General features: G+C 34.8%; 1 long non-coding RNA gene and 1 other non-coding gene across 2 annotated transcripts in view; one reads left to right on the plus strand and one right to left on the minus strand.

Moving 5' to 3' along the window:
- Positions 1–25,691, plus strand: part of LOC139078545 (uncharacterized) — a 125,851-nt gene that overhangs the window by 84,004 nt on the left and 16,156 nt on the right. The window lies entirely within an intron of this gene.
- Positions 12,348–12,454, minus strand: LOC139078802 (U6 spliceosomal RNA). Its single transcript, XR_011531916.1, has one exon. It is a non-coding gene; the product is annotated as a U6 spliceosomal RNA (small nuclear RNA).

Below are 25,691 nucleotides of genomic sequence, written 5' to 3' on the forward strand. Positions count from 1 at the left end.
GTAAGCTTGCTCCGATTTAAATTGCATAGAAGTTAATTTACTTAAAATTTGCACCATGTTTTAGCAGAAAGGCTAGCCATTACTTCAGACCAAGAGATCTTTAATAATTTATCTTTTGAAACAAACTCTTATCATTATCAGCTTTGCTGTGTTTCAGATATTAGTGAGAATATTAACCACTATGGAAAAGTAAACATCAATCTATATTCCTAAACACTTATGTTCATTTATTTAAATCAAGGTGAAGATTACTTACTTCAAAGTAATGTAGAATGGAGAACATCAATTTATTGTTCTTCTCTAAGTTGGTTATTTTAGGAAAGGCATTGGTTTTGAAGTGGCCTAAAGTTTTATTTTGAGCTATTAGCTTCTTTTTCTTGTGAATCTAAAAAGTCAATATTAAACAAATCTATTACACCTTACCACCTTTGTCAGTATCTATAACCGATGTGGAAATTACTATGTAGATGTGCCAGTTTTCTCCTACTGTTAGATCTTGTGATTCCAAAGAATTATTTTTATCTCTTTAAGAAATGATGATTCATAATACCCAGATATTAGTATTAAATTATGGCACTGATCAATTCACTTCTCTGTATCACAATGTCCTTTTGGGACAATGTGACCATTATTTTTGGGAATTTTACATCCACAATAGTTGTGACATGTTTTCCTTTTTCTAAAAGTTAATTCTACACAAAAACAGCAAAGAAAGCAATGCCTTAAATATTGTAATATTGATCAAAATTATTTTCCTTGATAAATACTCCAAATTTCATGTAATACAGAAAAAATCATAATCCTAGATTTAGTCAAATTTTCTCAAATTCTACATTTTTAAGTTATGCAAAAGATTATCAACCATTCTGTCAATGTTTCATTTTACTTAAATCTCAATATTTATTCCTATTTTTAGAGAACATTTTAAATATTAGCAATCATTTTTTTTCAAAATCGTTGAAGACTTATTCTGTAATTTTAAGACAACAATGAGAGTCTTAAAACATCAAAATGATATTCTAAAGTTATGTTCAAAATGACATGAGATAGATAAATCCAAAAAGATTGTGATGAATATTGATATACTGACATATAAATAAAAAGCTCTATGGAAATCTCATTAAATTTGTTATCTTAATGATCAGAATATAGGCCATTTTGAGCCCTTTTTTAGATATAGACTATTTGGAGAGTTATTCCAAGTTTTATATTTTAAGTAATGTAACTTAGCCTTTGGAGATAGAATATAGGAAGTGAGAGGGAAGAAATAAGCAGAGAGAATTTTTTTTTTAAAAAAAAAGCCAGCTAGGAGAATAGAGAAAAAGAAAGGAATAGTTAGAAGGTGAAGAGGGAAAAGGAAGTTTGACTTTTTATACGTAACCTTTTTTTTCAGTTCAAATATTCAAACGTGTTTTAATTTTGGATCAGTTATATAATATATATGTGTACGTGAACAAAGCTTACCTAACACGTTTCCGTTATTGGCCTGGATTTCAATGTCTAGATTTTGAAAACCATAGCTGGATAAAATGGAATAAATTTTGTGTTACTTATCTAAATTTTTATAACTAATATATAGAAACATAGGTTCATAAACATAGGTTGTAAAGTATTAATGGCATTGATTATCTTTTCATATTGTCTAGTGGCTGCCTATATAATGACATAGAGCCAAACTGAAAGTCCCTTTGTATTCATCTAACATCAGTGAATATTATAGACATTGTCCATTAATTATCCTTCAATAGTATAATATCAAACTGTAAATTTCTAGTGTTTGAAATTTTGATATGATTTTCATAGAGAGTACTTCATGAATCCTTATTAAAGTGTGAAATGATACTAGGATATATTATGGAAAATAATCATCACACCATACTATAAGCTTTGATACACCCACCTTGGTTCAGAGGGGTGACTTTTACTGATGAATTATTGTCATCCATTTAGATCTTGCCTTCCTGCTTGAAGGGCATACTGACTACTGACTGTGATTGCCTTATAGAAAACTATTTGGGTAATTCTATACTTGAGGCTTTAGTGAAAAATATTCATTACTCTCCACCTTCGCTATCCTTCTTATCAGTCAAAGAAATTGGGAAAATTCTACTTTTAAATAAAAATCACATGTGGAATACTTCATGTTTTTTAAAATTTTACATTATAGTTTAGTATTCTAGCCTGGAGGAATTATAAAAACTTGGTAAAATTTACAAATTTTAACATTATTTACAGTGTTCCTAGGAACTTTTAGACCATATTGATTTTTTGAAGTTACAATAACTTCCTGTAATAAATATGTATGTTTCTCTTTCTGGAATTAAAAAAAAATGTAAAAACCCAATCTTTTTGGCTTATTTGGGTTTGGCTTAACACAATCTCCCTGTTTCCCAGAATTCCTAGTACTTGGTAGTACTATGTGAATCTTGGCAATCATGACACTTATGCCTGAACATCCCAATAGAACTAAGTGATTCCTAGCTTTACTTGTGGCAAACAAAAGTAAACGTTTAATCTTGGAGAATATTGTTGTTTTAGCTGTAAGCAGTGAAAACTTGGCAGATCTTCAAATAATTCTAAAGATATGCTTTGCCAATTTGCTTTGATATTTTGGCAGTAGGCCATCGTTTTTATCTTTGTTTTCATGTGGGCAATGTACTGGATACTATCTCTTCGCAGAATATGTTATTATTCATTTCAAGGCAACACAAAGAAAAAATAAGACGTAGTCTTGGTCCTTTATAATATGGGGTGTCAGAGGTTGTAGTCTTAATTAGAAAATGTGAGGCAATTGTTGAACCCATGATTAAGACATTTGTATATGATTTAACAGACATTTTTGGCATTCAGTGAACTGAAAGTGGCTTTGATGTCAATAAATATTTCTGGGACTGGCCCAGTGGTGTACTGGTAAAGTTTGCATGCTCTGCTTTGGTGGCCCAAGGTTTGCAGGTTCAGATCCTGGGCATGGACCTACACACCGCTCATCAAGCCATGCTGTGGCAGCATCCCACATACAAAATAGAGGAAGGCTGGCACAGATGTCAGCTCAGCAGCAATCTTCCTCAAGCAAAAAGAGGGAGATTGATGACAGATGTTAGCTCAGGGCCAATCTTCCTCACCAAAAAATAAATAAATAATATAAATATTTCCTTGCTACCTCCTGTGTATAAGACATTGAAATGACTTATATGGTTTTAAATGTATACTTACAATATATATACTTGTATGATTTGTATGGACTGGATAAGATAATGAATCAATATGTTTGGCAGAGCATGGACACCTAGAAGATAATCGGCAAGTATTAGTTGTTATCAGTCTTGTTAGTCATATTAGAATATGTTGATCTTCCATTAAACAAATTTCATTTAGCAAATTAGATTAAGTATTGTTTCAATGTTATATAGATTTGCTAAATATTTGGGAGAAATGTGTTTACATGCTTTTTTTCTCCTGTTATTTCTTAACCATCCATTGGTCTTTCTTCTTTCTTTTATTAACTCTCTAAAATTTCCAGACTCAAATCTTCATGTTTTCCATTCTTAGCTATTGGTCTCAGTGAAACTTTAGATATAGTTTAATCAAAGGCATCTAAAAATGTAATGTAATTTGACTTTTATATCCTAAGACTTCCTTTTAATTTTGAAATAACAAGGCAGTCTTGTTCACTGTTGAAAATCAATATCTCAAAGGCAGGCCAGTAACCTTCCTAATTTGAGCTCTTGATCCATGTGACAATTTAGAATGTTATACTTCTTAAAGTGAGAAGTTACATACTGGCTAATCTATGTCACTCGAAGCTGTTGTCAGGTACAAGACAGTAAAATTGTTAGGCTACCAAAGTAATTAGCCACTGTGTTAAGTCGTACTAGGCTATGGTGCCTAGAAGATTAAAAAGCATTTGTGAACAGAATTGAGTCTGCAGCTGCTCTGTAGCATCCCATGCAAAATTCAGTCACTATCTTAAAAGATTAGGATGGGGTACCTACCTCTGGGGTGAATGCTTCTGAAAAAACGTTCACATTCTCAATCCTCCGAAATTCAGGGAGCCTGATTTATCACGAGCTCTTTTGAGTGGCGGTACTTGAACTTTCCATTCCAATACTAATGATTAATGTATAAGAGTTGTGCAGTTTAATATCATTTTTTTGTCCCTGAAGCTTCTTGGATCCTGATTTCAGTAACTGATTTAACATATAAATTGGCCCAAACTTGGCAAAAATCAGGAATATTTAACGGGACACAGATGGTGCAGCAGAAAGCAATATCCAGAGATTTGGTGACTCGAGTGCTCTCTAACCCTCCACCAGCTGCTTTAGCTCAAGTGTGAATAAAGACCTTTTAAGAATCAATGAAAATGTCTTATGTTGTGCCTAAGTATTGGCCACCCAACCGAAATGACACCGAAAACAGAAACAACCATATGGTTTTAAGGGTATTAGAGAAAAAAGTAGGCTGCAGCTTGATACTTAAGATTAAGTAAAGTGTTACAGATGATTCCTTGCACATTGCATACTTCTAAGAAACATCTGATATGAAAAAATATACTCTGCCTCACTTGGCTGTCTCTTAGTTTTCTGTTTTAAATATATAAGAAAGTAAAACAGACAACAGTTGCCTAAGGCCAGAGGATAATGCAGAAGACATCCCACAGGTTCTTTTAAGAACTGAAATAAAATCACAATCAGTATATTTTTGATATACTGATACAGTGTGAACAATGAATTTTTTTCAATGGCTGGAGGGGCTCTGTATGGCTTCCTCAGCTTGCAGGAAGTGATGACTGATTACACTAAACGTGGGAACTTTGATACCTTTCATGTAGCTGAAGACCTCCAGCAGAAGTTTTCATTCTCAGTAGATAATATTAAATAAGTGGACCATATTTCTCTAAGTATACATTAAAACTCAAGCAGTTGTGCTTAATCTAGAATGTGTTTCTAGCCTAGAATGTAAAAGATATTCAACTTAAGCCAGAGTTTTATATTTTTCTATGACTTTTTATCAATCATAGGGAGTGAACATATGGAAGGAACTTGCTAAAGAAGTGGGAAATAAAAGAAGCATTATTAAAATAAGGCAAAAAAAAAGAATGGATATGAACCTAATATGTAAAGAGAATTACTTAAATATCTATGCCACACACTAATATATTCTACTAAAGGGATAATTTACTTTAAAAACTAAGTGTTTTAAATTAACTACTTGCCATCATAATTGTATATATGATGATTTATCATAATTGTGTATTTAAAATGATTTGTCACTTGGATATTTAAGAAACAAACAATTTCATCTAAATTCTCTCAGTTCTGAATTGGATTACTCTACATATTATCTACAAGAGTAAAATATGAATATACTTTAAATGACTATTTGCTGTTCCAAATGAAATTTTATACTTTTTTAGTCGAATGCTTTATCTGAATATCATTGTGAAGCAGTAGTATGAGCCTTATCTTCAAGCAGAATAGTGTAAACTTTAGGTTAGAATAAAACTGCAGAAAATTGGAAGCAGGTAAGATGTGCTGACAAATTTGTTGTGTGTTTATTTGGGGCCTTCAAGTGAATCCTTTCCTAAGTACCTAAAAGGATTACATGATGAAATATTTTGTGCTAGAGTGGGTGAGAAAATAGAAGAGGCAAAATTGGGGAGTTCAATTTTAAATTTTTATTGGAAATTAGCCAAGTAAATCAAGGGTTATTTAGGAGCACAAAGAGCAGGGTTAATAGACTCAAGAGCCACAGGCAAGATAGGCTGTCATCTAGGATGTTGCTTCATTTGTTTGATTAAAAAATTAAAAGAATAGAGGTGGTGAAAAGAAGGCTGAGCCAGCTGCAACAGGGGAACAATTGCAATCTTTCATTCACTTTTTAAATCCAACTCTGTTATCAGATCCAAAGCACACTGGTTCAGTGGGGGCTGAGTTCCGTGAGGAAGAACATTGCAATGCCCTTGGGTCCTTTCTCAAAGGAGACCCTTGGGAAAAGAGGAATACCAGATATTTTAAGTCTGTTATATGCAGTCTCACTAGCACTGATACGGGATGTCCTGAATTGCTATCAGGGCCTCCTTGTTAGAGGGAGTCTATGGGATGAGATAATACAGGGAGTTCCGGCACAAACATCTCACATTGGATACAATAGGTACACAGGCCCAGTTTTTGCTTATTTACTTTGCCTTTAGTGCATAATTAGAAGGACATATTGAGCTGGTGGAAGAGTCCTCACAGTGGTTTCCTGACCTGAGATGTACAAAGATGATGTCAGAAAAGGCCAAGTTCAAGCTCCCAGAACTGTTCCCCATCTCTCCCTGCCAAGTTAGTAAATCATAAATAATGTTTCATCGTGAGGGAAACTGTTGAAATTTTAAATGCAATCCATGACTTTAAAGAATGCAGAGGCTTGTGGTCTCCATTATAATCCTTTTATTTCACCTGTTTGTCATCCCTCCCTGAAAAAAATAAAAAGATCAAAGATGGAGCATGGCTAACTTAGTCAAGTGGTATTTCCAGCTGCTTTGCCATATATGGTATGTGCACTGGAAGAGATTTATACAAATTCTCCATTTGTACCCTCCTTCCAGATGATCAGAGTTACTTGGTTTCAATTTAATTCAATTATATCCCTTCCACCTTGGCAAAGGCAGTGATTTGTACTCACCAGCGCTGACAACTAATCCAAGTCTGGGTTTGCCTTTCTTGTCTGCAGTGTCCTTGCCAACAACCATGTCTAAAGAGCTGATAGAAAATTACATTTATTGACATAGAAGGTCACATAATATTGTCTCAGATCAAGGTGCTTATTTAATGGCAAAGGTAGTGCCATAATTGGCACATGGCTATGGATGACTATTCCTACCATATAACATCACTAGAAGCAACCAGACTAAGAGAGTGATGGAGTGGCCAATTGAAGGCTCAGCTAAATTGTCACCTCAGGGAAAAAACCTTGAGAGATTGGGACTGTGTCTCAGAATTGTAGTAAATATACTTAGTCAAGTGTAGATGTATAATGTTTTAACTTCAATAGGTATGTTTGTCGGGGGGAGGGTGGAATGAAAGTAGAATTGGCCTCCCTGTCACTCACACTGACTGTCCTCTTAAATATGTGCTTTCCATCCTTGGTACTCTAAGTTCTGATGGATTAAATGTCCTGCTTTCTAGGCAGAACCCTTCCTCCAAGGAATATGATAACGATTACACTAAACTTAAAGTAATGACTTTTTGCTGGTCACTTTGAGTATTGTAAGCTGGTATGTTAGAAAGTAGAGAAATGAGTTATAATACTGGCATGGGTAATAAATTCATATTGTTATGAGGAGCTTGGTATGGTGTTGCATAAAAGGACCTATAAGTATGCCTAGAACTCAGGTTTCACTAGGAAATCTTTTGGTGTTTTCATGCTCTGTGACACTCTTGAATGTACTTGATGGAACCACTACCTGTCAAAGATCAAGAAAAACAAAGTCTCAGACCCTTTTGGGATGAAAGTCCTGGATCACTGTATCAGGTCAGCACCCTAGACTAGCTGAAGAATTGACTAGAAATGAGGGGGAACCTAGAAAGGGTTGTGGGGTAGGGAGATAACGAAGATCAGTCAACCAATGAAATCAGTTACAGACACAGGACCAGTTGTAGTAGCACACTGAAAATTCAGTCACAGAGTAGACATAATGGGGCACAAATGATCTCAACGGTAAGGGTTTTGCTGTTTCAGATGTTTATTGTGTTCTGAATCACATCTTCTCTGCTTTAGCTTTGATTTTTACTGCATCCGTGTGGAGAGTTCCATCTAGCACAACAAAAAAATAAAAATAAACAAGATAAAAGTCAATTTTACTATGAATTGTGATGCAGATATCATAAAGTATTTGAAAACTATTATAAAAATCATTCTACATTATCAGATGGAATTAATTCAAGAAATATAAGGTTAGATTAATAATAGATAATACCAAGTAAAAATATTGGGTTGTAAAATTCATAGAAAACAAATAAATACCTTCTTTAATATCTCTAAAATAATTAAGGGAAAAGATAAGAAGAAAAAGAGGGTAAAGAGAAATGAACTGAGAATTCACAGAGAAAGAAATAAAAATAGATGTTATACATATGAAAATATTTTGGGCTTCACATATATTTATATATATATAATATATATATTATTTATTACTATATTAATTACCAATTAAATTGTCAAATATTAAAATGATTAATAATAAGCTTGTCAAGATTCTGGGAAAACAGTTGTCACATACTATTGATATTTTTGTAAATTGTTGCCTCTTTTTTTTTTTTGGTGAGGAAGATTGTCCCTGAGCTACCATCTGTTGTCAATCCTCTTTTTGCTTGAGGAAGATTGTCCCTGAGCTAACATCTGTGCCAATATTCCCCCATTCTGTATGTGGGATACCACCCAGGTACACAATCAGCATGGCTTGATGAGCAGTGTGTAGGTCCATGCCTGGGATTCAAACCTATGAACTTCAGGCCACCAAAGCAGAGCACGCAAACTTAACCACTACACCACCATGCTGGCCCCAAATTGTTGCAGTTTTTGAAGGATATTTGCAAATATGTTATAAAACAAATTCACATTACTTCTGATTAAACAGTTCCATTTGTAGGAAGATATCTTGTATAATCACAAGGTTGTAGAAGGCAGAATCAGTATGAAGGAGTGCTATGCAGAATTGCTTGCCATTGTATACAAACTAAAACATCAATGTCTACCAGTAGGATACAGCTTCAAATGAAATCTCACATCTATATGATAGAATTATTTTTAACTATTCAAATATGAGATCAAGTAATATGTCCTAACAGAGGAAAAGCTTTCCAATATATATTGTTAAGTGAAAAAGAAAGTTTCATGATAGTACAACCACACTTACACCTATGTATATGTAGACCATTTTTAGTAAAACATATTAGATACAGTTAATAGTGATTATTTCTGGAGACTGAGGAAGAAGCTTGGATGCTGGGAGGGGTCTATTTTCACTCTATAGCCTTCTGATCCATTTGAATGTTATAATTTAACCCATATTACTTTTATTATAAAATTTATTTTAATATGTATACATGTCCCAAAAAATCATACAAAAATATCATTAGAAAGGATCTCAAATAATAATTAGACTCTATTATGCCCAGGGCAACATACGACTATGTAGAAACACCTAGAGTTCTCAGAGTGCAATTAATAGATGTGTAATAATCTGATATGAGATACAGGTTGGTGGGCCTACAAATAGGATAAAGTAATGAGGAAATGCTGACCTTGAGCAAGTCTAGCACAGAAATCACATGTCAGGGAAGGAGATTTTTATATAATCCTGGAAGTTGAGTTGGAGTTAATAGGAAACAGAAAGAGTTGTGAGAATGATTTGGCTAATACAGCTGAGTCACAGCTTTCTCATTTGGGAAGATGATTGGGTGCAATTACCTATTTATAATTTAGTTGCTAACGTTGACCGAGATGTTAAGTTCAAATATTAACCCTGTAGCTTACAAATTTTGGCTTTACCTTAAAAGACAAGTTAAGCCCTTTACAATATATGTTTACAGGCTAAAATGACCCATAAAATTAAGAAATGTATTTAAAAGTAATTAAACTATTAGGTGTGGAAGAGCATACGTTCCAGATAAATGGTTGCACGTTTGTCATTGACTTTTGCGCAGACATTTGTCCACATGAGCAGTAACAGTTTAATAAGGCAAAGCCAGGTTTCTTCACTCGGAATACTTCCTTTCTGCTTGACATAAGGCTCGGCTTCTAGGGAGTTCAGGTAGACAAGACAACCTCCAGGTTTCCTTTCTGCCCTCTGTTTCTAAAATTGTCTTGTTTCCAAGAAATATTTCATTGATCAGTAAGTCACATATAAAATAGCCTCAGGAACAGTCAATATATTTGTTTCTGTTCATATATTTCTGTTCATATATTTCATATATTTCTGTTAAGAGAGGCTAATTTTGTTAGTACATTTTCCAGTTACATTTCCATTTTTTAATTGGATTAGAAAATCACCCCACAGGCTGTTCTAAAGGGGATACTTTCAAAATCAATAATCATGTATATTGTATATGTTCCATTCTATTATTACGATTTCCTCACAATAAAGTTGAGGCACCCGTAGCTAGGGGTTTTTTTTTTTTTTCCATTTTACTATCTGAAGAATCTTTTCTGTTCACACCTTGAAGGTCAACAGTGCCAATTTATTCGCCCTGACATCAGAAATGTGAATGTAATGATTATTCACTTTTCAATTGAAAATGCATAACCGTCTACTCAAATCTACATTATTGGGTAAATCTTTTCCCCAAGATGGAAACTTCAAAGTTACATTCTACTTAGATTAACGGACAGCAGCTCACTTATTATTTAACCAGGGAGAGAGATCTCAAAGATAACAGTGCTATTTGGGATTAACAGCAAATTCAGCACAAATCGGAACACAGTCTGAAAAATATCTTTGTAAGCATTTTCTGGAAAAAAATGAAATAGAGCCAATCAGCTCTAATTAAAGGATATTAAATTAAATATTAGTTAAATTATTCTTTACTCAGAAATTTCTGATTTAGCTTGCTTTCATTCTTTTTCGGTTTTCTGAATATTGGGCCAGAACAAACTTTGGGTCAATTTATAGAGCTCTATAGTGCCTATATTTATGGATATCAAACATGAATTATCAGAAGAATTGTGTTTAATAAACAAGTAGCTGTTTTGTAATTCATATATACAGATAATCTCTGATGATTCTTCCATGATAGTTATTACATATAATCATAACATGTTCTTAAAACGTTACAGTGAGGTAGCTTTGGGTAAGACACACATTTTGATTACAAATTATATATAATTTAGTTTACAGAAAATTGTAATATTATCTTCTGAGTTTTAGAAATAGGCTCCCATTCCCAATTATTTGAAAACTAACTCTAGAGTAATATTTTGATATTTTTTGGTATTTTGATTCACTTTAGAACATGTAAAATATCCTCTATTAGGAGAGAACAATAAATTTCCGTGGTCCATCTAACATACTCTTCAACAATATTTTATGGGTCACTTGTTTCTGCTGTCATTTTGTGTGTGGCACACTTACGAATAACTTTGGGTTTAAATTAACATATGGAACCTGATAACACTGTAATGAAGTATAACTGAGGTGCTGTGATGTGTGGATAGATTTCCACATGATTATTCTTAGCTCCAAGGCTGGTATTTTCACTCTAAGGCACTTTGTCAATCCTAAGAGTATTTTTTGTAGTGTCTTTAGGGTTTTCTATACCATGTCATTGGCAAAGAGAGGTAACTTTACTTTTTCCTTTCGAAGTTGGACGCTTTTTATTGCCAAATCTCTTTGACTAAGAATTCTAGTACTGTGTCAAATGAAATTGCTGAGAGTGGGCATTCTTGCCTTGTTCCTGATTTTGGAGGGAAAGACTTTCAGTTTTTCACCATTGAGTATGATGTTAGCTCTGGGCTTTTATCATGTTGAAGTAAACTCCTTCTATAACAAGTTTCTTGAGAGTATTTATTATGAAAAGATGTTGAATTTTGTAAAATACTTTTTATGCATCTATTGAGATGATCTTATGCTATTTATCCTTCTTCCTGTTAATGTGGTGTACCACTTTAATTGATTTCTGAACCATCTTTACCTCTCAGGTATAAATCCCATTAGATCATGCTATATGATCTTCTTAAAATTCTGCTGAATTCAGTTTGCTAGTTATTTTCTTGTGTATTTTTGCATCTTTATCTGTCAGGGACTTACATTGATCTGTCAGGTTCATTACATTGAACCATCTTTACCTCTCAGGAATAAATCCCATTAGATCATGCTATATGATCTTTTTAAAATTCTGCTGAATTCAGTTTGCTAGTTATTTTCTTGTGTATTTTTGCATCTTTATCGACTTGGCATCTAGTTCTCTTTTCTAGTAGTCTCTTTTGTGGCTTTGGTAGTGGGTAATGCTGGCCTCATAGAATGAGTTTGAAAGTGTTCCTTCTTCTTCAATTTGTTTGGAAGAGTTTAATAAGGATTGGTCTTAATTCTTTTTAAAATAATTACTGGAAGTCACAAATGAAACCTTCCAGTCCTGAGCTTTTCATTGTTGGGAGGTCATGATTACTGATTCAGTCTCCTTATTTCTTATTGATCTGTTAAGATTTTCTATTCATGATTCAGACTATCCATTTCTTCTAACTTATATAGTTTGTTGGTGTAAATTTTCATAGTTGCCTCATGATTTTTTAATGTCTGTGGCGGCAATTGTAAAATCTTTCATTCCTGATTTTGTTTATTGGCGTCTTCTTTCTTTTTTCTTCTTCTCTTTAATATGTAATACTTCATGAATTTGTGTGTCATCCTTGTGCAGCGGCTATACTAAACTTTTCTTTATCATTCCAGTTTTAGTCTATGTGCTGATCAAGTGAGGACTCTGACGTTTTTTCTTGGTTGATCTAGCTAAAGTTTTGTCAATTTTATCTTCTCAAAAAACTCTTACTTTCATTGATCTTTTCTATTGTCATTCTAGTTCTATTTGATTTATTTCAGATCTAATCTTTATTATTTCCTTCATTTTTGTAACTTTGGACTTAATTTGTTCTTTTTGTTCTAGTTTGTTGTTTTTCCTGGAGGTGTAAAATTAGGTTATTTATGTGAGATCTTTTTTTTTAATGTAGGCATTTGTCACTATGCAATTCCTCCTTAGAATTACATATGTTACATATTCTAAGTTTTAGTATGTTGTGTTTTCTTTTTAGTTTGTCTCAAGATATTTTCTAATTTCTCTTTTGATTTTTTTCTTCCACCCATTGGTTGCTCAAGAGTGAGTTATTTAATATCCATATATTTGTGAGTTTACCAGTTTTCCTCTTGCAGTTTACTTCTAGTTTCATACCCTTGTGGTCAGAAAAGATACTTGTGATGATTTCAATCTTCTTAAATTTTTAAAGGTTTATTTTGTGAACTAGCATGTGATCTACCCTGGAGAAAGTTTGATGTGTGCATGTGAAGAATGCATATTCTACTGCTGTTGGGCAGATGTTCTGTATATGCTGGTTAGGTCCATTTGTCTATTGTGCTGTTGAGGCCTGCTATTGCCTTAATGACCTTTTTGTCTAGATGTTATATCCATTACTGAAAGATATTGAAGTCTCTTATTATTATTGTATTGTCTCTTTCTCCCTTCAGTTCTGTCAAAATGTTTTGAATATTTAGATGTTCTGATGTTGGGTGCAAATATATTTTTAATTGTTATATCTTCATGGTGAATTGACCCTTTATCATTATATAATGTCCTTCTTTGTCTCTTGTGACAGTGTTGGACTCAAAGTCTATTTTGTCTGATATAAGTAATACCAGCCCTGTTTTCTTTCGATTCCCATTTGCATGGATATCTTTTTCCATCCCTTCAATTTCAGTCCATATGTATTTTCATATCTAAAGTGAGTCTCCTTAAACTGCATATAGTTGGATCTTGGGTTTTTTTTGTTCTTTTTTTAAGCCTTTCAGGTATTCTATGTCTTTGGTTTGGGGTGTTTAATCCATTTACATTTAAAGTAATTACTGACAGGGAATTCCTTGCTATTGCCGTTTTGTTAATCATTTTCTCTTTGCCTTATCATTTTTGTTTTGTTTTGTTTTTGGTGAGGAAGATTGGCCCGAGCTAACATCTGTTGCCAATCTTCTTTTTGCTTGAAGAAAATTGTTGCTGAGCTAACATCTGTAACAATCTTCATCTATTTTGTATGTGGGACGCTGCCACAGTATGGCTTGATGAGCAGTGTGTAGGTGTGCGCTGGGCATCCAAACCCAGGAACACTGGCTCGCCAAAGCGGAGTGCACAAACTTAACCACTACACCACTGGACTGGCCCACCTTATGGTTTTTTGTCCCTCTTTTTCTCTCCTGCTATTTTCCTTGTGTTCACTGATTTTTTTCTTTGTATTGATATGCTTTGATTTCTTTCTCTTTTTCTTTTGTGTAACTTCTATAGGTATTCTCTTTGTGGTTATAATGGGGTTTACATAAATCAGCTTATAGTTATAACAGTGTTTTAAGCTGATAACTGCTTAACTTCAATAACATAGAAAAACTCTATACTTTTCCTTCTTTCTTCCAATTTATGTTGTTGATGACACAATTCACATTGATTTATATCATATATCCATTAACATATTTTTATAGTTATAGTTATTTTTATAATATATTATAGTACTTATAGTATTTTAATTTTTATACTAAAATTAAAAGTGATTTATCTACCACCAATAAAGTATTACAGTATTCTGTATTTGATATATATTTACTTTTACTAGACAATTTTATACTTTTATATGCTTTTGTATGCTGTTTTTCAGGGTTTTTTTTTTCAATTTAGAATTCCCTTTAGCATTTCTTATAAGTCAAGTGTAATAGTGATGAACTCTCTCAGCTTTTGCTTGTCTGGGAAAGTCTTTGTATCTTCATTTTAGAAGTCCAGTTTTCCTGGGTATCGTGTTCTTCACTGGCAGTATTTTTCTTTCAGCCCTTTGAATACATTAGCCTTTCCATCCCTCCCCAGACTACAGTGTTTCTGGTGAGAATCCCTCCGATAGTCTTGAGGAGGTTCCCTGGTATGTGACATTTCACTTTTCTTCTTGCTTTCATAATTCTTCTTTGTCTTTGATGGTCATTTTATTATAATGTGTCTTGGTGTGGCCCTCTTTGAGTTCCACTTATTGGTAGCCATTGGTCTTCCCAAACCTAGATGTCTATTTCCTTACCCAGATTTGGGAAATTTGGGGCCATTATCTCTTTGAATAGCCTGCTACATCTTTCTCTATTGGTCCTTTTATGGTGTCCCATAAGTTGCTTTAGCTTTCTTCATTCTTTTTTATTCTTTTTCATTTTGCTCCTCTTACTAATTTCTAATAATTTGTCTTTGAGTTCACTGATCCTTTTTTGTACTTGATCTAGTCTTCTGTTCAACTCCTTTAGTGATTTTTCATTTCACTTATTATATTCTTCAACTTTATGATATCTGTTTGATACTATTTATTATTTTCTATCTCTGTTAAAATTCTCAGTTTGTTCATACATTGTTCTCTTGACCTTTTTGGGTACCATTATGATGGCTATTTTGAATTTTCTTTCAGGTAAATCTTATATCTCCATTTCATTACAGTCAATTTCTAGAGATTTATTGTGTTTTTTCGTTTAGAACATACTTCCTTTTTAAAAAAATTTCCTTGATTTTTTGTGTTTGTGTCTGCGCATTAGACAATACAGCCCCCTTTCTCAGTCTTCATGCACTAGTCTTGTGTAAGTTAATACCCACACACATCAGCCCAGTCAGAGATTCTAGGCAGCCTTTCAAACGTTCAAGTGAGTGGAAACTGCCATCATGTTCTCAGTGGCCCCTAAGCATCTAGAGTATGCTGGATTCCCATCAGTGCTGAGACTGTTGAAACAAAATCCAGTGCTTTATAAAATTGCCAGAAAAATAAGAGCATTGCATGTGTTGGTCCAATTTTTTTCCCTCCCTGGGAGAAGCTGGGACCTGTGGGGGTTTTTGCCTGCTTGCTTTGTGCTGAGCTGGGTGATGGGGTTGTGTCTTGTATTAGTTTGCTAGTTCAAACAGTAGTCTTTGTTCTCAGTGGCCCCCAAGGAATCAGAATACTCTTGTCTCAGATTTCTGAGACAAGTGAGACTAAAGTCAGTGCTTCAGGAAGCCCCCAACAAAATCAAAACTTTGGACCTATGGTTTTCTCTTTTCCTTTGTTCCCCAAGAAGAATCTGGGAGCTAAGAATTTCCTTCCAATAGTATGGTGCTACGCCAGGGGTAGGGCTTATGGAGAAAGATTGTCTCAAATATTCCTACCAGCTTTGATGTGTCTGGTTATGTGCTCACTCAGCATGCAGGAGCCTCCCAATTAGTTTCTAGATGTCTCACAAAGGAAACTATTTTATGTGTTATCACTAAATCAGCGTGTCCATCGGGGGAAGGAGATTTCAGGACTTCCTACTCCCTATCTTGCTGATGTCCCAAATTATATTTTATGCCTTAGATATTTTAAAGATCCATACAGGACATAGATGACAGACACAAATTAGGATAATTCAAGAATTCAATAAAGGGGCTATTTACAAAGCTATAGGTGAGTGAAAGTGCCGGGAATAGTGCTAAACCACAAGCTTAATAAGAAGGAGCTGTAGTTCCCTGCAGAGCAGAAGGAATGAGGAGAAGGCACGGTCACCAGAACCTGGGAAATGAGCAGAGTGGAGAAGGATAGAGGGTGTGGTAGGCTAAATAATGCTTTCCCCCCAAAAGATACCCACGACCTAAATCCTGGAATCTGCAGATGTTACCGTATCGGACAAAGGACTTTACAGATGAGATTAAGTTAAAAATCTTGAAATGGAGAAATTATCCTGCATGACAAGGTGAGAACTAAATGTTTTTAGATGCATTATTATAAAAGGGAGGCAAAGGGAGATTTGACACAAGCAGAAGAGAATACAGCCACGTGATCACAGAAGCAGAGATTGGAGTTGCGTAATGACAAACCAAAGAATGTTGGCAGCCACCAACATCTGAAAGAGGCAAAGAATGGATTCTCCTGTAGGGCTTCTGGAGGGCGTGTGGCCCTGTCAACCCTTTGTTTTGGCCCAGTGATACTGATTTCAGACTTCTGGCTTCCCAAATTGTGAGAGAATAAATTTCTGTTATTTTAAGTTCCCAAGTTTATGATAAATTTGTTATGTCACCTTCAGGAAACTAGTTGAGTAAAGGGAAGTGAAAATAGAGGATAAAAAGCACAAGGTCAGAGATATTGTGGAAACGTAATTGACTTTGGAACGAGAAAGATCTAATTTGAATTTCAGATTCCAAACCCATTATTTTTGCAACTTAGTTGTTAGCCAAATAGTGGTAATTTTCAAAAAACCAGTATTTCTTACAGTCTACAATGTGTCATGTTTCTTGTTTCAAGATGTTTCTAGCATTTTGGTAGTTACTAAATAGTAGCATCTATCATGCAGGATAATTAATAGAAGAAGGCAAAGTAGAAGAGATTGGCATGAGAATTATGGAAAGGGGAATTAAAACTATGTCATATGGAGAAGAATTGAGAGAAGTGGGACCATGTGTTACTAGGATCAGTGAGTACAAGCAACAAAACCCTTGTAAAAATCAATATATCCAAGTCTCTTATGGCACATAAGAGGGAATATTCTAGGAAAGTGAGCATGGCATTCAGGAAGATGTACCAGAAGGTCAGAACTAACAGAAATAGAAATAACTTCACCTGAGTGTTGAAACATAAGAGTTTAAAAGCATTTTAAAATCCTTTAATGGGGGCAAGAATTATTTCCTGATCCCAATGTAAGGCTGTGGTTAAAAAAAACGTGAATGCGCAGGGCAGGAGACGAGATGAACTACGGTACAGATCTGGTGGCCTTCTCAGCCTGGAAAGTAACTGTGAGGGGGCAGCATTCCTACATACCTTTCTCAGTATTCTTTTTGACACCTGTAAGTGGTCTTTATTTAGTGTATAAATAAATACATTTATAACTCCCGTAAGTCCTATCAAGCTTCTATGGTTTTATATATTTAATCCATTACCACCATCTCTTCTGTTTTTCCTGAAAACTATAGGCAAAATCACCAAAACCTTACATTTAAAAAAGTGGATATATTTTACTTTAAGCTGAAAAAACAAAATTACATGTCAGATGAGGATCTCAGCCTTGGTCTCAGTGGATCTTCAGTCTCTGGTAAATCTGTTCTCTTACCACTATCCTGTCATTTGGAGCAATGATCAGACGTGGAGGATGTGCCAATAGAAGGGCAAGGCCAGACTGATTTCCAGCTGGTGGGTCTCATTGCTTTGTTCAGTTTTACAGCCTTTATAGAAGCAGACACTTCCCACAAAAATAACCCAGGCCATTGACTGACTAACCAGGTCACAACTGATCCTCTGGAATTTAGCAAGTTGGGAGGAGTGAGAAACTAAGCTATTGCTTGAACTTCAGGGAGCAAGATATGTCTGGTTCATCATGCTGCAGCCTCAGCATTGGCTGAAATCATCAACAGCATAGAAAGTTGAGATTAAAATTACTTAAGAGCAGAGCATCTGAGAAACCAACAACCTCATTCTTACAGAAATATCTTCTGAAGTGTTTTGGTTTAAAAGCTAGGGTTATTTTCATGGTCACCAAAACATACTTACAAGAGAGTAAAGAGAGAGAGCAGAGAGAACAGAGTGGGTAGACCACAATAAGAATTCAAAGTGACATTTCTAATTTTTTAGAGCATATTTGCATGACTTGATGTATTATGTAAAACCCACCCTAGGGGCCAGCCTGGTGGCACAGTGGTTGAATGTGCATGTTCCACATTGGGGGCCTGGGGTTTGCCGGTTCGGACCCTGGGTGCGGACACATGCACCACTTGTCAAGCCATGCTGTGGCAGGTGTCCCACATAAAATAGAGGAAGATGGGCACAGATGTTAGCTCAGGGCCAGTCTTCCTCAGCAAAAGGAGGAGGATTGGTGGCAGATGTTAGCTCAGAGCTAATCTTCCTAAAAAAAAAACCGCCTTATAAGCAGCTATGATCTTCCTAGATAGTTTTGTCCTTTTAATCTCAGGATCTAGAAGAGTGCTAATAAACTGAACCATTAATTATGTGTTAATATATTTTATATTTATTCCATATTTATATTTATACTTTAATATATATTTATATTTTATATTAATACATTTATTCATTATATCTTAGATTTAACTTATAGTATGAAAGGAGAAAAATTGTTAGAAATGAAGGAATGTAAATAATCTAAATAAAATATATTTCACCAATTATGTAATATTTGATATATGTCTCTTCTAATGAAGAATAGTAATCATGGAGATTTATTCATTCAAGAAATTAATACCTCTCTGTGGAACATAATTGAAGCTCTATATATTGTTCCTTTAATATGTCCTCGTGGTTTCTCTCTTCAGAATGATCTCCTCCTAGATATTCACATAACTTAATTCTTTTATCTCCTTCAAATTTCTCAAATATCACCTTTTCTGTGAGGCGTTTTCTTTACTCTATCTAAAAATTTTGTCCTTCCGTTCTGACAGTGAGCCTATTCCACATCCCTGCTTTCTATGTGTTCCTTGGTCCTTGTTACTTTGTAATATAATATATATTTCATTTAATTTTTGTGTGTATTAGCCTTTTCTCGCACTACAATGTAACTTCATGAGGTCATAGAATTTGCAGGCTTTGTTTAATCTTTGGCACCTGAAAGAGCGTTTGGCATAGAATAGGTAGTAAAGTACATATTTGTGGAATGAAAAGTGAATGTACTAATTGGCCGAGGAAGATAATATAACTGGAAATATAATAAAGTGTGATCTTGAAGAAAAACAAAATGTAAGGGTTGTGTAGAAGAGTAACAGCTTCTAAAAAAGAGAAACAGAAGCCAGAGAGGTGGGTTGAAAACTCGGAGAATTGTTTTGTTAAGGAAGCTGAGGGAAGAGGTTATTTCAAGCACATAGTGGTCACTTGTGTCAAGAGGTAAAAGTGGTTCAAGAAAGAGGATTAATGAAATGTCATGTGTAACTTTGTGACATAGATATCACTAATAAATTCAGTGAGAGCTGCTGCATTACTGTGGGTGTAAAACCTAATTGAATTAGGCTTGTGAATAAATGAGAGCCAAAGAAACAGAGACACAGAGTCAGGAATGTTTGAAAGCAAATGGAGGCAAGAAATGTAGCTTCAGAAGCATAAGTGCTTGAGTGTGGGATTTATCTTATACAAATGGGACAAATGTGAGAATATTTAAAAGACAAAGAGAAGACTCAGTTGGATAGCTGAGGTATATCTAAGAGAGAAAGAATGTCAGTAACCTACACTCTTTGAGATGTGAAAGTAGATGATGGTGCAAACTCTGCTGGTTACTTACTTATTCAGTATCTGTTCTCTTCTTCTACACAACAAGATTCTCAGTTTTTTCAGCATGATGATGTTCCCAATTAAAATTACTCCTTTCTTATGGTTTCATTGCTGTTAGGTATGATCTTGTGATCCATTTAACTGAAGACATCAAAGGGAAGTCATTGTTTAGGATTCCAGCAATGTCTATTAAAAGATCAAAGCATATCTTCTACCTGGAAAAGATCCTTCAGACTAAGGAGATAAATAATCCAATAAGCAGAATATTGGATAGTCATCCACAAGGCCATTGAATGCATCCAGGATAAAAACATAGCTTGAATTGAGAAGTGAAAAGTTGAATTGAAAAGTAAAAGTCAGATGTGAAGGTTTTGATAAATGAGAGTAATGAAGATATTGACAAATAATTGTTAGGAGAGGGAAGTTTGGTATAGCCAAATGAGCATCAAAGGGATGGGCATGGACATCAAAGAAACCAAAATTATTTTCAACAAAAGGGTGGAAAATAAATTATAAAAGCAATGGGGTGCAAGGGCACCTCTGTTTAACTCTGAAATATATAAAGTATTGGATAATAAATGTTGCCATTTAACAGGAAAACATGGAGATGGTGGGTTCAGAGAACACCTTGTTTCCTCTGTCGACGAAAATAATCCATAACCAATCTATAAATGAAAATTTGGGAGAGTTTATTCTGAGCTAAAATCTGAGGACGATGGCCCAGGGCCTTTCTTCCCGAAGGAAGAAAGGGCACCGGAGAAGTGAGGTATACAGAGTGGTTATATACCTGCAAAGAGGATGCTTTACTATGATTGAAATGTCCCTCTTTCAGTAGTCACAAGATCGCCCTGTCGGCACAGCGTTTGATGGACACAGCAGGTAGTGGGTCGGCTATGTTGGAGTGCGCAGCAGGAAGCAAGTCTGTTGTCTCAAGCTGGGTGGTCACAGGTGAGCGCAGCAATAAATTCCTAGCCTAAGGAAAGATGCTTAATTCTTAAGGAAATGCCAACGTTGGGAGCGGGAGGGAAGTTGCACCTTTATCTCCAGGGCCTTTGTTCTTGCCATAAGGAATGTCTAAAGCAGATATACAATGCATGCTCAATGGCCTCAGTCAGGCACTTTTGGATAAACAAGGTCAGGCCGAATTAGGTTTACACCAAATGGCTTCCTCATATGCTCCAATATATCCTATTGCTTGCCATTTCTATTTGTCACCTCTTATGACGTTGAAGTGCTCATATTGTTTCAAAAAAGTTTTAGGATAAAATAGAGTTTGCTGCTTATGGGGTAACACTTCCAAGATGTACAGCAGAAGAGTATTTTGGGTGGAGTGAGTTGGAAATCAGAGTCAGGGCAAGGAAATACAATACATTAAGTGAATGGTGATGTGTCAAATGATAATAGGAGGCTGGTAATCTTCTATTCACACAATTTCTAATGTTTCAACCAAGATTAAAAATTTAAAACGTCGTATAATTGTGAATGTTATTTCTTCCCATTTATGCTCTTATTGCTCTTATATTAGGCAGTCTTTATTATAGAATAAAAGAACAAAAATAAATTATTGGACATTTGTAATTTTGCCTCATTTCAGTTTCTATTAATTTATATTGCACTAAAAACAATGTATCATTCGTTTTGTGCTTTTTAATTTGCTTTCTGTTGCTTGTGCTGTCATTTCATGTTACCCTTTTACCTGTAGCCATTATGATTTCCTTTATCAACACAATCATTCTGCCTCTCACTTGTAATCTTCTACTGTGATCTTCCCCTCCACTGTTCTTTTTTTTGGTCCTCCCATCTCCACCAATAATTGCACTGTTTCTTTTTGATCCAAATAGTAACATTTTTTTTTCTCCCCTTGGGGTTCTTCTGAACTCACTTTGTCAGAGCAAAGAATTTGATTCACCTCAATCCCCCTAGCTATTAGTGTTAACTAGAGTCCATTGCAGAAACGTAAGTTTAGCTAGATTACCATTTTCCTGTTTAGTCCCTTTTCTTTATAAATTGAAAGGTTCAACTTTATTTATTTTATTAAAAGAGTACTAATTTTTAATTCACCCTACCAGTAACTACCATGCATATTCAATGTATTTGAGCAGGTATTTATTAAAGACTAAATGTGGGAAAGTTTCAGAGGTATTTACTAAGGAAGAAAAATGTGAAAGAAACACATCCAATCTCTTTCAAATCTTCATTTCTTGGGCAAGAAGCACACGTCTATACAAGAAATCATGGCCCAAGGGAGACAGTGATTGATAGCTTAAGAAAAATAAAAATATCAGATTTGCACAGAGAGGTGTAGAATTATTTATAATGAGGTGGTCTGTTAGGAAATGAATTGGGTATCCAAAGAGATAATAACTCTGGTAAGATAAGGAGGAGGAGAAGGATGAAAGGGAAAAGAAAAAAAATGAAGAAGAGTTAGTAGAAAGATGGCATGGAAAAGGAGGAGGAGATAAGAACTCAAAATAGAGAAAGGAGAGATATGGCAATGCAGGATGGGGTGAGAAAATCAGCAAATTCATAGTCATGAGAGAATGTGGCATTTTCAAGCAATGAGAAGTACCTGTGGCTGGACCACAAAGGATATAGAATGGAGACGATTTTGGAGACCAACTGGGAAATATCTTGAATGTCCTCTTACAGTGTTTGACAGATTACAATACGGTTGTTTTGGGTTTGCAAAACTCGAGCAAGCCTTTGTTAAGAACAGAATATATAAACAGAATTCTAAATATTGTTTGCTATCCTTTAGACCTACATTCTGCATCTCTGTTTAATCACTGCATAGTGATTTTATTTTTGAGATATATTCAAGTATTGTGATCTATGAGAACATCATTAAAGCAGGCAAAATTGGAAACAAAAAGCAAATAGTATGATTCATCTATATTTCTCTCATTCTCTAAAAAACTAAATACTTGTAAATAATGGTTATTTCATTTAATGTTTAAAAGGTTATTGCTTTTATTAGTAGATGAACAGAGACGAATTAAATGCATTCAGTTAGATAATATTCATTATTCACCTGCTTAGTGCTGTTGCTATCGTATTAGTATGCTAATTTATACAATTAACCTTAGATAATTGGTTTAAAGACCTTGTCTAACAGGGCAGTATATTAGTTCATTGATAGAATAAATGAAGAAGTCTTGAATTTGAAGTAATTTCTTAGAAAACTCATTATTATTGCAATATACTCTTTTCTTTTGGTTTTCTTTTTTTCTCTTTACCAGCATTTAAAGTTATTATTTAAAAGAAATAAATCCTAACAATATTGTTCAGAATCTCCCAAAGAAATTTGATTTCTGTCTGGTTAGGTATATAGTTCATATTCTTTAAGAAGAGCAAGTAATGGAAAATCATTATTCGTGGTGAAAACTGTTTTACTTCAGTCTTCTCAATTAGAGCCAAAAATTTCAATCAAATAAGCTTTCAGGAAAAGAAAGACAATGAATCCAACAGTAAAGCAGTATATATTTGTGTATTAAAATTAAGGCACCATATGCAATTTTTGTGCTTCATTGCCCAACACATGCTGATGGAGAGAAAAAGAGCGAGTAAAAGGCATTAACTGGGTAATAGGTTCTGGAAATACTGGCCTGGTGACAGACTACCAGATCAATCAACTCAGTACAATACAGGCATTGTGTTCTAAAATAAAGCCAAGGGAATAAACCTGGGCAAACTAAAACAGAATTTATGATTTTAGTCTCAAATTTCTATCAGATCGACCCATAGGTACTTGAGACTCTACATATGCAGGGCAAAACTCATTATCTCTTTTAAAAAAGAAAACCCAATCTTTTATATTGTACTACTTCTTCCCAGAAGAGCTGCTGTGCAGAGAGAATTTTAACCTGGGAACTTTGGAATCATAGTCAAATTTTCCCTCTGGTTCATTCCCTACATTCAACTTGTAATCAATTTGTATGTGAATTGATGTGACGTAATATGATGCGATGTGTTGTGTGTGTTCTAGTCTACTCTGTTTTGTTCTATTGTTCTTTTCTACCCTATCTTAGTCTATTCTATTTCAAGTGTATGCTTTAAAATCTCATCTCTTCTTTCTCACTTCCATGCCTCTATTTCTAACGTGCCTTAAAATTGAACTACAAATCATTACATGGCTTAAAACTACCTTCACGTCAAGCCTACCCTAATCTCTGCTTCCTGAGATACTTCTTAACTTCATTCCTTTACTCTCTTGCTCAAAATGAGTAAATGTTTCCACTCTGTTTTGGAAAAAAAAATTCCCTTGTAGGACTTTCAAACCCTCTGCCAAGGCGCCAGGCCATCTTTCTGGATTCATGTTTTTCGATCAGCTCATTCAGATCCCTCCAGAACCCTGCATAGAAGCCACAATGTATCATTGTCTACCTTTTGAAAATGCCAACTTCTATCATACCTTGTTTTTTGCCTGTATTTTTCATTTGCCTAATTTGCTATGTTATTATTTCTTTAAGAATATCCATTTTTAAAATGCCAAATTGATTTCTATAGCAGATATTGCTCATGCCCTCTAAAATCCATGTTTGTTGGGGCTGGCCCCGTGGCTGAGCGATTAAGTTCGGATGCTCCGCTGCAGGCGGCCCAGTGTTTCATTGGTTCGAATCCTGGGCGCGGACATGGCACTGCTCATCAGACCACGCTGAGGCAGCGTCCCACATGCCACAACTAGAAGGACCCACAAGGAAGAATATACAACTATGTACTGGGGGGCTTTGGGGAGAAAAAGGAAAAAAATAAAATCTTTTAAAAAATAAAAATAAAAATAAAATAAAATAAAATGCATGTTTGCTTTCAGAGTTTTATTGGACAGATGGCTTTCCTGCTAAAAACTAGTTTTCCCAGCTTCCTTTGAAGTATAGTGTGCTACGTAACTTAGTTCTTGCTAGGAGGATGTGAACAGAAAAAATGTATACAATTTCAGTGCTGTGACTTTAAAAAAAAAAAACACTCCTTACTTTCTATATCCTCTCCCCGCTTCCAACAGTGAAAACTGTGGATGTAATGGTGGTAATCCAGTTTTAACCATGTGGATTAAGTCAGCACCCCAGGTGATAGCAGAAGAACAAGATAGGTGTAGCTGGGGCCTGTTGTTACCACTTATACTGACCTGAGTTTCAGCTCTGGATAATTTGGTTATTTTAAGAAGTTACGTTAAAGTAAAAAAAATCTGTCTTATTTAGGATATTATATTTTGAAATCTCTTTGTTGTATCAGGTAAGTGATTCCCAGAGTATGTTTCTCCTGAATATTTTTTGGTGTATATATAATATTCGAACATTCAAGACGTAAGAGTTAATTTTAAGGGCTTCAAGCAGAAAATCTTTGCCTTCTTTCTCATTGATTTTATCGCATTTTTTTTTCTAATGATGGTTCTAGGTCTTAGTGTGCAGTATTATCCTAGCAGTTATCTATTGCTGCAAAATGTCCAAAAATTAGAATTTTATAACAGCACATATTTATTATTTTATAATATTTGTGGGGCAGAAATCTACATGTGGCTTAGCTGCGTTGGCAGACTCAGGTTCTCTCACAAGCCTGCAAGCAAAAAGTGTTATCCAGGATGCAGTCATATCAATATTTGGTATTGATGTGATCCAGGATTCTCTCAATATTTGATATCAATGGGATCCAGGATCCACTCAAGCTCAATTGGTGGTTGTTGGCAGCATTCAGTTCCTTCTAGGCTGTTGGACTGGGGGCTTCAGTTCCTTGCTGGTTATTTG

Source organism: Equus przewalskii, chromosome 22 (assembly GCF_037783145.1).
Source record: "Equus przewalskii isolate Varuska chromosome 22, EquPr2, whole genome shotgun sequence".
Taxonomy (NCBI): Eukaryota; Metazoa; Chordata; class Mammalia; order Perissodactyla; family Equidae; genus Equus; species Equus przewalskii.